Here is a 13620-nt window from a genome sequence, read left to right as displayed (position 1 = left end):
AGGAGGTCGCCGGAGTTCCCGAGGTGGACGCGGTAGGAGAGGTCGGAGAGGAGGGGGTCATCAAACTCAGCTTAATTTTGGCGCGGGTGGTCCTTCTCTGGTCTCGAATCCTTCAATTATTGGGTTGGACTCTTCTCCTGACCCGGCTCCTTTATCCTACATTTTACCGTCATCCCAGGTCGCCCAGGGTCTGAGGTCCATTCTGGATCGGATTCCTCTTTTTAGGTTGAGTGACAGTTCTTCCAGCTCTTCTTCTTCTTCTGAGCTCGGTTTTCCAAAGTTGAGTACCTCTTCTCTTCCCTATGATGATTTAGCTTTGAGTTGGACACCGTTTGTTGATCTTGTTAGTATCTCTGACAGTTCCATTCCTTTTTCTCGGAGTCCAAGCTCGTTGCCGTCCGATCTCGATTGTCCGAGGTCGGGTTTGGCTGATTTCTGTGCTGATTCTCCTTCTTCGTGTTCCAGGGCCGCGATTATGGAAGAGTCTGACATCCAAAATTGGGTTCTTCTGGAGGTTCTCCAAATGCGGTCTGCAATGTCGCCGGCCGACGTAGCCCAACTTCCAGTTGGAGACCCCAGTGGGGTTGATATTCTTCCCGCCGGTGATCATCCTGTATGCTCAGGTCCTATATTGGACGAGCCTCATTTTTTTTATTTCTACCGGGATCTCATTACAAAGTTGGGGATTCGGTTTCCTTTTACCGACTTTCAAACGGCCGTGATCCACCGACTTAGGGTTGCACCCTCGCAGCTCCACCCGAATTCGTGGGCTTTTATTCGGGGTTGTGAGCAAGTGTGTGCCTACCTTTGCCTGCCTTGTACAGTTTCTCTTTTCTTCTTTTTATTTGATGTATATACCGCCCGGACTGGTGCCGAGGCTAAGGAAAGGAAAGGGTGGGTAACCCTTCGAGGTACTCCACGTAGGGGTATTTTTATTTCTTACTCCTAATCCTTCAAAGGCTTTAAGGATGCCTATTTTAAGGTGGCATCTCGTCCTGACTCCCTTCCCTGGTTCGCCGACAAGTGGCTGGATGATAGGGATATATCATCTCGGTTTGAATTGTACTGGATCCAAAAATATTATCGAAGGCGTCCCAAGGACTATGCTACCCCCTTAGCGGCTCTTTCTAGCTCAGAAATTTTGGCAGTCAGAGTTCTGATCGAATATGCCAATGAATTCGGTATTATCGATCTAAGTCGGATTGTAGATAAGTTTGGGGAAGATGCCCTTTGTGAACTCGGTATGTGGTTTATTTTATGGTCCAACTTTTTCATAGTTTATAACCTGTATCCTGACCTTTGTTCCTCTTTTGTAGTCAATATGACCAGCGCCGAGTACAAGAAGTTTCTGCCCAAGCTCAAGAAGTCCTCCAAAGGAAAATCGAAGGATGTTGCCTCCCTCGAGTCAGAGGTCTCAAAGAAGAGGCGACTTGACTTATACTCGGTGGCAGCTCGGCGGATGCTGAGGTGGTTATGGTTGATCTTCCAACTCCTCCCTCTTCTCACTCCCCTCGCCTTCGGTAGCTGCTTGTGGGGACATGATAGTTCTGGAGCCCGGGGAATTGTGAAAATTCGGAGTTACAGACCGACTTAGGGCCGCTCTGAGGCCTCCTCCGCAGCTTATGGGCAACTCCTCTTTGACTTCCGACCTCAGGCCCCTCATAGCTCGGTTGGAGGAGGACTCATTGAAGGCGTCCTCTCTGCTCCAATCCTTCCAGGACCTCCATCAACAGCTTGATCTCTCTGCTGCTTGTAACTCATCCCTCATTATCAAGGTGGAGGAAATTTTGAAGAAGCATAACAAGCTCGGTAAATCTAAGTCCGAGTTGGAGACGAGGGTCCAAGAGTTGTCTGCCGAGCTGGACGAGGCGAAGAAGGCTTTGGAGTCAGCCACTATTAAGCTTGACAGATTGAGTGTTGAGAAGAAGTCCTTCTCAAAGTCTATGGCTGACAAGGATGCTCAAATTCAAAAACTGCAAGCCGACTTTGACGAGGCTAAAGCTGTGGTAGTGAATGCCGCGATCCAGGCTTTTGACAATGCAATTGCTCAAGCCCAGGTTCTGAACCCTTGCCTCATCACGGATGGCATGGATGTCGCATATGACGTGAAGGATGGCGCTATTGTTCCTGGGACTCCGGGTTCTGACTCCGCGGATGAGGAGGAGACCGAAGCCGAGGTTCGTGAGCCCGTCTCTCCACGCGTTGAAGGATGAAGGGGTCGGAATACCGACTTTCATTGTGTATTTATTGTATGGGTCCTTTGAGCCCCTTTTTGATTTTGTCTAAACATATTTGCCGCTTTGGGTTGGCTTTAAAACTTATGCTTTAGATTTGATTTTCTGAGATTGTCGTTTTACTCCTCTTTTATTTACATATTCGAGGTTCAATTTGGATCTCGTGCTATTAAGCTTCGACTTACGACTTGCCGAGGTTTCTTTGATCGATCTAGGATAGTTTTTTGTTCGTCAACAAAATTTTCATTCCTTTATTTAATCGTTAAGCTCTAAGGCTTTAATTGCTTGAATAGAAATCGATATGCATTGATAATTAGATTGAGGTCACTGCTCATTTTATTTGCATTTCAAACGAAATCTATTTACAAGGCCGAGCTTAAGAGCTCATTTTATTTGCTTCGAAATAAATCTACCTATTGTCCGAGCTTAAGAGCTTGTCTTACTTACGTAGAAATAAATCTATCTATTGACTGAGCTTAAGAGTTCGTCTTATTTGCGTAGAAATAAATCTATCTATTGACTGAGCTTAAGAGCTCGTCTTATTTGCGTAGAAATAGATCTATCTATTGACTGAGCTTAAGAGCTCGTCTTATTGTCTTGGAAGTCGGACTTCAGGCCTAGCTATAGTAGACCTTCAGCTTGTCCGCGTTCCAAGTTCTCTTTACTGGCTTCTTGGAGATAGTTTCCAAGGTGTAGGCTCATTTTTCCAAGTTTTCCTTAACTTTGTAAGGGCCTTCCCAGTTTGCGGCGAGCTTTCCATCTCTGGCATTCTTATTGCCGATGTCCGCTCTCCTCAGCACCAAGTCGCCGCTCTGAAACGACTGAGGTCTGACCTTCTTATCGAATCTTGCAGTCACTAGGCGCTTCGCCATCATGTTCTTATATATGGCGTTCTCTCTGCATTCATCTAGTAGGTCGAGTTCTATAATGAGTGCTTCACTGTTTTGACCTTCAGTTCCTTGTAATCTTTGTACCCTCCTCCAGGAAGGTTCGCCGATTTCTATCGAAATCATGGCCTCACACCCATATGTCAGCCTGAAAGGGGTTTCCTTTGTGGCAGATTGGGAACTTGTTCTGTAACCCCACAAAACGAGGTGTAGTTGTTGAACCCAATTTCCCTTGGCATCAAACAGCCTTTTCTTGAGCCCGTTGATGATTACCTTGTTAGCTGACTCGGCTTGTCCGTTGGTCTGAGGATGTTCCACTGATGCAAACCGGTGTGTGATCTTGAAGTCGGTCATTAACTCCTGGGACTTCTTATCAGCGAACTATGTCCCATTGTCTGTAATGACCTCGGCAGGAATTCCAAATCGGCTAATCAGGTTTCTTTTAAAGAATATCTGAATCCTGGCCGAGGTTATGGTGGTAAGGGGTTCGGTCTCGATCCATTTGGTGAAGTAGTCAACTGCCACTATTATCCACTTGAGTTGTCCTTCAGCCGCGGTGAACGGTCCCAACAGGTCCATCCCCCATTTGAAGAATGGCCATGGCGCCGTGATGGTTTGCAGCTCTTCAGGAAGTGCACGGAGTATGGGCGCGTGTTTTTGACACTGTTCGCACCTTCTGACGTGCTCCTTCGCATCTGCCTCCATAGTAGGCCAGTAGTATCCAGCCCTAAGTGCCTTCCTGGCTAAGGTTTTTCCTCCCATGTGATGTCCATTTATGCCTTCATGGATCTCGGCCAGCGCATATTCAGCTTCATTCTTATTTAGGCATTTCAGCATGGGTGTGTAGAAGCCCTTTTTGTAGAGTTGCCCTTCTGGCCTCTTGTGTCTCGTTTGGTAGGACTCCTTTTTTCCAAGTATGCCACTATTGGCCTTCTCCAATCCTCAGTCTCGGTTATTACCATGATGTAGGTCGGCTCCAAGATGCTTTGCTGTATCACGGTACGATGATTTCCTGATCCCTTCAAGCTGGCGAGTTTTGACAGGATGTCTGCCCTACTATTTTCATTTCGAGGTATGTACTGGATTACCACCTCGTCGAACTCGGCTAATAGCTCCTTGACTTGTTGGAGATTTTTCATCATGAGAGGCCCCTTAGCTTGATATTTTTCTTCAACTTGTGAAGTTACCAGCTATGAATCGCTCAGGATTTTTATCCTTCTTGCTCCATGCTCTTTTGCTTGCACGATTCCGACGATGAAAGCCTCATATTCGACTTGATTATTTGAGGTCGGAAATGCCAGCTAAAGTGAATGTTCAATGGATACTCCCTCCGGGCTCTCAATTATGACCCCAGCTCCGCTCCCCTTAGAGTTTGAGGATCCGTCGACGTATATTGTCCAGAGATATTCATTCCCTTCTCTCTTTTCTTTGGACGGGGTTAACTCCAGGATGAAATCGGCCAGCGCCTGAGACTTGATTGCCTGCCAAGGCTCATATGATATGTCAAACTCGGAGAGCTCGACAGCCCAGTTAATCATCCTCCTAGCTAGATCTGGCTTGTGTAACACTTGCCTGATGGGCTAGTTGGTTCTCACGACTACTCGGTGCCCTTGGAAGTAAGGTCAGATCCTCCTTGCCGTGGTAAGGAGAGCAAACGCCACCTTCTCGAGCTTTTGGTAACGGAGTTCAGGCCCTTGCAGTGTCCGGCCTACAAAGTAGATCGGCTGTTGCGATTTGTGGGTCTCCCTTACCAAAGCGGCGTTGATGGCCTCTTTGCCCACAGAAAGGTACATGATTAACGTTTCTCCAAGCTCTGGCTTTGACAGCACGAGTGGGGTAGCTAAGCAATTCTTTATTTCTTCGAACGCTTCTTTGCAATCTTCTCCTCATCCGAACTCCGCCTCCTTTTCAACAGCTTGAAGAAAGGTGATGTGCCTATGGAAAATGTAGTTTTTCAAGCTTAAATTGATAAGAATTGAGTCATAAAAGAGCAATTTATATACATATTCGCTTACTATATTGATTCTTTCCATATCAATGATATTTCACACCTATTGGTTGTGTTTATATAGGTAGAAGAAGTGAAAACTACAAAATTGCAAAAAGCTAGTTGATGCAACTTCACACGGGTGAACCTCGGTACAAATTCCAGCAAGTTAGCGCGAACTGGAAACACTACGGCGCAGAATCGCGCCGGTGTGCGGATGTCACAGGGCCGCTTGGTACAAATGGCAGAGATTTGGCGCAAGTTGGCGCCACAACGACGCCAACCCGCGCCGGTTTGCGGAAGATGCAGCGTGTCAGAGATTTGGCTCAGAGTGGCGCCAAAAAGGCGCCAACTCGCGCCAGTTAGCAAGACTCAGGTCCGTGTTTTTGCAAGCATCCAGAGACACGGCGCAAGGTGGCGCCACAATGGCGCCAACCGGCGCTGTTGTGCGGAAAAGAAATGCCGTGTTCAGTAAGGGCAGTTTCGGAAGACGTTATGGAGATATATAAAAACGACGTTTTCTGACAGAAGGAGGCATTTTTTTGACGGAAGAAGAAAAGAAAAACAAGGATTGCAGAAGGAGGAGAAGAACAGAGGATTGTTCTTAGTCTTCTTCTTGTAATTACACTCTTTATCTTTATCTTATATAATTTTATGTCAGCCATGACCATGGTTGGCTTGTTTCTTTTTATTGTAGTTAGGGTCACAAACCCTATGTGAACCCTTTTTACGTTGGATTGATTATTTTCGCTCGTTTATTTTAATATATTTTATTTTTACCCTGTGCGTATTGATATTATTTCTGTTAGACTTGATCAACCTAAAGGAGATAATAATTTGGGGATTAGGGCTTGCAATAGGAATATTGGGGTTTTTAATTCTGAAAGGGGGTAAGAAAAAAATTTATGCATGCTCTAGGGATAGACTTGTGTGAGTTGCAGTCGTTTGATTTATCGTAATTAATGCTTAATTTCATGCGGGGTTGCTAAGGGATTAGGATTCCAATTGAATTAAAGGGTTAAATTGCCTAGGGATTGGAATTTAACTAATTATTTTAGATGATAATTTGTCTGAGTTATTAAATTGAATGAATGTTGTCAATCAATCCAAAGTTTAAAGTGGGGATCATATGGTGCGTGTACCTGAGCTGCAATATTTTTTTTTTCATATTTTACAAAATCAAATTCTGTTTTATTTCTCCTAAACAAAAACCTTGGAAAAATAAGTCTTTACTTTTAGTTCTTATTTTTACTCAAAATCAACAACAATTATTTGATATTCGATCTCAATCCCTGTGGAGACGATAACTTTCTTATCACTGTATTACTTGTGCGATCGATATACTTGCTGGTGAGCATCAAGTTTTTGGCGCCGGTGCCGGGGATTGGCGTTTCTGATATCATATAATCCTAATCTTGAAGATTGGATTTTGTGAATATTTTTATATTTTTATTTTGTTTATAGTTAATTTTTTATTTATTTATTTTATTATTGTTATTTTTATTCTTGTTGAAAAGTGCTACTGATCTCTTTTCTGAGTTGTATGCGAGGTAAACCTATAGAATTTCCATTTGATTCGGAAATCACAAAGACCGAAAAGAGAAACAGGAAACTTGCTCGGAAGAAGCTTATACTCAACGAGTTAGAGACTCTGCCTGAAAAAGCACAAATCATGGCAGCAAATAATGATGCGGATAATCCATTCATGGATTCCATTCTCACTCCATCTTTCAACAGGCCCAACTCGAGCATTGTTCAGCCTAATATTGCCAACAACAATTGGGAGCTCAAATCTTCCCATATTGAATTGGTGGAGAGAGCTCAGTTTGGAGGAGAGGAGAGTGAAGATCCTCATAGGTTTATTGACAGATTCTTGATGATATGTGTCTCCACCAAGCATCCTCAGGTGTCTAATGATGCGATCCGGTTGAGGTTGTTCCCTTTTGCTGTTAAAGGAAAAACTCTCAATTGGTTGGAAAGACAGCCAGCAAGAAGCATTCCAACCTGGGATGATTTATCACAAAAGTTCTTTGCTGAGTTCTTCTCGATGGAGAGGTACAACCAGATGGTGAATGATATCACCAATTTCACTCAATCTGAGGATGAATCAATGTGTGCAGCATGGAACCGGTTCAAGGATTTAATGAGGAGGTGTCCTCATTATAACTTGACTGCTGGTAATTAAGTTAGAATCTTCTTCAATGGTTGCAAACCTGAGGTGAGGATGGTGTTGAATGGTGCAACAGGTGGCACGTTCAAATCCCTAAGAGCAAATGACACTCTTGAGTTGATCGAAAGGATGGCTGGAATGAGAATGAAGGCTTGTCATCCAAGCCTAAGAGAGGCATCCTTCAGCTGGAAGGTAATGATATGGTGCTGGCTGAAAACAAATTGTTATCTCAGTAGATAGCAAACTTGACCTCAAGGCTAGACAAGATGCAGCTTGCTGGTGTTCAGGCTCAAACTGTTGCTGCTGTATGTGAATATTGCCAGGGCAATCATGAATCTAATGAATGTTCTTCTTTGCTGGCTTCGGATTCACCTCAACAAATGCAAGTGAATGGCATTTGGTACGATCAGAGACCTCCACCACAAAATATTCTGAGGAATCAGAATTTTCATTCGGGAAGTGATAATTTTCAGAGGAGGGTGCAGGGAACTGGTCTTGATTTCCAATCAAATAACTACTTGCAGCCTCCACTAATCCAAACCAAGGAGCCATCTGATTTGGAGAGGTTAGTTGGACAAATGGCTCAACATTCTAGTGCTTTCATGGAGGAGACTAGGGCCAATACCAAAAATACAAATGCATCTATCAGAAATTTGGAGAATCAGATTGGCCAACTGGCTAAGCAAATTGCTGATAGAACTCCAGGTACCTTCCCTAGTAACACAGTTACTAATCCGAGGGAAGATTGTATGGCCATCACAACCAGAAGTGGTAAAGTACTACCATCTCCGGAGGTTGAAGAGAAGCTGGATCCTGCAGGCAAACCTGAAAATGAAATTAAGAAACCTGCTGAAGTGGTGAAGCCAGCTGAAAAAGAAAAAGCAAGAGAGGAGCATGAGTTAAAACCTGAGTACATGAGAGCCATGGTACCTTATCCGGAAAGATTCAAGAAAGATGCCCAGAAGTAACATTATGAAAGGTTCCTGGATATATTCAGAAAGTTTCACATTAATATTCCATTTGCTGAAGCCTTGGCTAATATGCCCAATTATGCCAAGTTTATGAAGGACCTTTTGTCAAGAAAACACAAGTTGCATGAATGCCAAACGGTGACACTCACTGAGGCGTGTAGTGCTATTATTACAAAGAATTTCCCGCCTAAGCGTCATGATCCAGGGAGCTTCAACATCCCAATTGTTATTGATAATACTGATGTCAGCAAAGCCTTGTGTGATCTTGAGGCAAGTATAAATCTGATGCCCTTGTCCGTGTATAAATCGTTGGGGACATCTGAGCTTAAACCTACTATGGTTTCCTTGCAACTCACTGACAAATATTTAAGGAAACCTAGTGGTATAATTGAAGATGTTCTTGTGAAAGTGGACAAGTTCATCTTTTCTTGTGGTATAATTGACTCTCCGTTGAACCCGACCAGCTCGGTGACACATGGTTTCAAGTCCTTTTCGTCCAGGTTCATCCTCTGGAAAGCATCCCAAAGAAGGATGTCGGCCGAGCTCCCGCGATCAATGAAGATCCTCTTAACTCGGCAGTTGACTAGCACTCCGGTGATCACCAAGCCGTCAGTGTGTCCGGGTACGACATTTTCTAGTTCCTTTTGGGTAAAGAACAATCTAGGGGGAGCGGGATTGCTGTGTTTCCCTTTGAAGGTGGGCCTGTCTCTTACCGACATAACCTCCTTCAGGTACTTTCTTCTTGCATTAGCCGTGTCTCCTCCTCCACCCAGAGCTCTGCTTATCACGTTGCACTCAAATTCGGCTTCCTGGAAAGCCTCATCTTTATCTTCGACTTCTTTGCCCTTTGTAGGGCGGTCTTGTCTCTAATCCTTTCTATCCTCTCTCTTCCGGCTTCTCTGCCTTCGCTTACTATTCTTCTTGCCCTGAGTTCGGATGATGTATAGTTTCAATTTTCCCTCTCTGATGTTCTTTTCGATGGCATCTCGGAGGTCCCAGCAGTCATCCGTGATGTGACCATTCTGGTCATGGAAAGCGCAATACTTGTTTCTATCCAACCCACTCTTAGCTTTGAGGGGGCGAGGTCTTTCGACATTACACATTTCAGTCTGAGCCACCACTTTCCATATCCTAGACCTGAACATGTTCAAGGGCGTGTAATCATCATATCTGCTCCTTGGAGATCGATCGTCCGATCTCTTGTCACGACTGTCCTTTCCTTTCTTCGATCCCCTCTGATCCCGGTCTTTGTTTTTCTTGCTCGGGCTCTTGCGATTCGGGCTTCGACCTTTGGATTCCCCATAAGCCTTCTGCATATCCTTCACATCAATGTATTTTTCCGACCTTCGTTAAAACTCCTCTAGGTCATTAACCGGGTTCTTGTAAATCGACTTCGCGAGTGGAGAATCGCTATCTAATCCCGAGATGATCAGATGCAGGTGTACTGGCTCAGTTAAATTCCGAACCTTGAGGGAAGGATCTTTAAATCTATCAAGGTATTTCCTTAATGATTCGTTCTCCTTTTGTCGGATTCTGCCCAAAGCGTAGGTCGGCATTGGATGCGCCTTGCTTGTTTTGAAATTCAGGTAAAAAGTTCGGGCTAGGTCCTCGAACGAGTCAACCAAGTTCCTGGGGATCCTGGTTATCCAAGCCATTGCCTAACCTGTCAATGTCTTCGCGAAGATTCTGGCCTTAATAGGTCCAGTTATCCCGTTGAACAACATCTCGGTCTTGAAAGCCTCTAAGTGGGCCTCTGGGTCTTGACTTCCGTCGTACGGGGGTATCTTGGCACTCTTGAATCTCGGCGGTATTGCCAAGTTCATGAGCCTTTCAGTGAATGGGCTATCGTTAGCATCCTCATTAAGGAGATAATTATCTCCTTGGTTGTTGACTGGTCCTCCGCCCTCCTGGTGGTTGTCGTGGCGGGGTTTCAGCATATTTCCTTCTACCGTGGCCGCGTTTTGATGTTGCGACCCATTAGCCTAGCCTATGCTTCCACCTCGGCCTGTTCCCCCAGCTTGGCCTGCTCCTCCAGCTCGTCCCGCAAGGTTTTGATTTCGCAGCTCAGCCTCTAGTGCCTCCATCCTCTGGGCATTCAGCCCTTGTTAAGCCAGGAATCTGTTCTCCATCTCCTGCATCCTTTGAAGGATCGCATTCATGGCCACAATGGTTATGTCCCTGGGTTGCTCATTATGTTGAGGTGGACGCACTGGGCCCGCTGTCGTGTTGGGCTGGGTTCTGGAGGGCAGTCATTGAATGCCGACCTGGGGCTCTACCAGCACAGGGGTCGCGGCTGATTGGAGCTGCTCCAATGCAGGTTGGTGTGGAGGCATGCCATAAGGCTGAGGCTGGGATTGATGTGGCAGCATTTGGGCAGTGCTAGACGTCGAATGGGTGTTCGCCATCGTGGAATGGGAATCAAAATTTATCGTTTCCCAGAGACGGCGCCAATGTTCGGTCCTGGATAGACCGTATTACTATACCGTAAGGTATGCGCTCAGTGATAGTGTATAATCAGATATATACTAGGCTTATAGCCGAGGTCCCAATCACTGCGTACAAGCAATAAGCTTATAGCCAAGGGGTGGGTGTGTGCACAGTGTGGGCAGTATTAGTAAATAGGTTCAAAAGTGTGTACCTGGGGTCCTTAGGCTCTTATTTATAAGGATTACCTTCCCAGGCTTGTGCCTTTTGAGCTTCCCAGGTTGCATTAGGGTTCAACTCCCTTTCTGTTGGGATGTGGCCCTTATCTTGTGTACTTTGACTGTTTAATGTTGTTAAGATACTCGTGAATCTATCTCTTAATAGATTCTTAGGTGAGTAGTTGGGATATGATATTCATATCCATAATAGAAGGAATTTTTTTGAAGAAACGTGGAAGGCCCACGAAAAATATCTACAAGAGTTCAGCAAGGAACGGAGGCTGAGAATGATGGAGGTGGAATGACATGTCAAAGATGATGTGGAGGAGAAAGATGCACTAAGACAGGGAGTGAACAATCATACTGATGTGATGTTCGATGTGCTATTGGAGCTACAAAGATAGTTCCCTTAAGCTCAACTCAAGAACATAATTTCCAGGTTGCGGATAAGGGTGTGCAAAATAACCAAAAAATCGAACCGAACAATGAACCAAACTGAACTGCACTTAAAATAATCGGTTTTTAAAAATCAGTTCATGAACCGAACTGATTTTTAGAACTGGTTTAAGAATGAACCGTTTCCGAACCGAACCGAACCGAACCGTTTTCGAACTGAATCAAATTGATTTTTATAACTTTATTTTTTAATTTTTTTTCTTTTCAAAATAAGGTCGACCCGAACCAATTTCGAATCGAACCGAATTATTTCAAACCGAACCGAACCGAACCACTTCCGAACTGAACTAGTTTTGAACCGAACCGAACCATTTTTTAACCGAACCAATTAAACCAATTCTGTTCGGTTTTTCAAAAAATTTGGTTCGGTTCGACCCATGCACATCCCTAATTGTAGAGACTGAAAAGGAAGAGATAAAGAAGACGGAGATGGAAGAAGAGATGAAGTGATGGAGGAAGAAAAAGAGATGAGAAAACAAGAGGAAGGCAAAAGAAGAAGATATGGATAATATTGAAGAGCCAACACCATCTTTTCTATCCTTTTACTTTTTATTTTCTACAACATTTTTAATTTTTTGCATATTTTAATTTGTAAGACTTTAACTTTGTTTGCTGATTTTAGTTTACTGTTTGTAGGACTTCTTTATTGGGTTCGCTTTTTCTGCAGTTACTGCAGATAAGCTATCTACAGTAAGTCCAATACGACGTCGTTTTGGAGCGAAATCATGGTGTTTTTGTAATTTTAATTTATTTCAGGGTTATAATAGTATTTATATTTATAATTTTTTAAGATTTCAATACCAAAACGACGTCGTTTTGGGAATAAATGCAGATAACATATCTGCATCAACTGCAGAAACATTTTTCCCTTCTTTATTTTGCTGATAACAAAACTTGTTGTTTTGAACAAAATACATGCTTTGCTGTTCATACTTTGAATGATTCTTTTGCTTTTGTTTGTTTGTATGGAAAAAGAAAAAGAAAAACATTTAGGTGTTAAGTAACAAAGTTAACTTAGAAACAAATTTATTGGACATTCTCAGCAGGTGGACTTCAGACTGAAACTGTATCCTTGGATTAAGCAAGAAATGCTCAAGCTTGCTTGCGATCTGATTTCTGAAGAGGAATTTTTTGTTGTTAAGCTTCACATGTTAATTAATCACATAATAACTAAAAATAAGACAAACAAAACCTGGATATGGCCTTATAGGTTTATCGTTTTTATATTTATCGCAGAAAAATTTTCTTTGCTACCCTCATGTAAAATTGAGTGGGTCTCATTAATTTTTTCTTTTTCTTCTATTTTACAATGGAACTCGCTCACTTTTATGTGTGTGGCAAAAAAAAAAAAATTTGTAGCAAAAACAAAAATATTTCTCCCTTATTTAAAAACTATAAAGAGATCATAACTTTAAAATTGAAGTGAATTTTTTTATTTCTTTCGTAAAAGCTATATCATTTTTTGGGGTTATAAATTTAGAAAATGAAATAATCTCTCAACTAAAAAGATAAAATGAAAGAGTGATTGAAAATTTATTTAATCAACAAATGATGATGGTTAAATTGGCGCTAGAGAATTGAGCAGCTGGTGAAAGAGTATCTGTTTGATCCTCCTTGTACCTTCTTTGAGAGGGATTTAAAGCCTTACTCCAGGGACCTGTCCCGAATCAAATTAGTCACGAAGCGATGAATCGATTGAAATGTCTCAAAAAAAATTATTTAGTCTAAATGAAAAGGAGATAATTCTTAGAGGGAGGGTCTTTTGACTCTAGTATGCGATTAATAAATCTTACTCCTTATCTCATTTGTTGATTTTCATCCATCTAATGATTATATTTTATTTGAAATAATAATTAATAAATAAATAAAAATAAATAAACTATAACCGTTATATTGACTGAAATCAATAATAAAAATGAGAAATAAGACTTATTAATCTTACGCCGGAGTCAAAAGATGATATCTCTCCATTTCTTAATGTAAATATTTCCATGTGGATTTCATGATAAAAGAAGCATGCTTTATATGAATGACATATGCAAATTGTATTGGAATAATCAAACCTACCAAAGTAAAAATACATTCTTTGATATTTTTCAATATGTTTGTATTATCATGTATCATGTGATAAAAGTTTATGGGTTTGCTTTTCTGCAGTTACTGCAGATAAGTTATCTGCGGTAAGCCCAATACGACGTCATTTTGAGGCGGAAATCATGGTCTTTTTGTAATTTTAATTTATTTCAGGATTATAATAGTCTTTATATTTATAA

The 13620-nt window shown here is 42.5% G+C and overlaps 1 non-coding gene across 1 annotated transcript; it reads right to left on the bottom strand.

Moving 5' to 3' along the window:
• Nucleotides 1-7171: 7171 nt before the first annotated feature.
• Nucleotides 7172-7277, bottom strand: LOC133298414 (small nucleolar RNA R71). Its single transcript, XR_009749795.1, has one exon. It is a non-coding gene; the product is annotated as a small nucleolar RNA R71 (small nucleolar RNA).
• Between the last annotated feature and the right edge of the window lie 6343 nt (nt 7278-13620).

Source organism: Gastrolobium bilobum, unplaced genomic scaffold (assembly GCF_033153095.1).
Source record: "Gastrolobium bilobum isolate Gb01-03AN ecotype WA unplaced genomic scaffold, APGP_CSIRO_Gbil_v1 utg88233, whole genome shotgun sequence".
NCBI classification, from domain to species: Eukaryota; Viridiplantae; Streptophyta; class Magnoliopsida; order Fabales; family Fabaceae; genus Gastrolobium; species Gastrolobium bilobum.
This window is presented reverse-complemented; position numbering and strand designations above follow the sequence as displayed.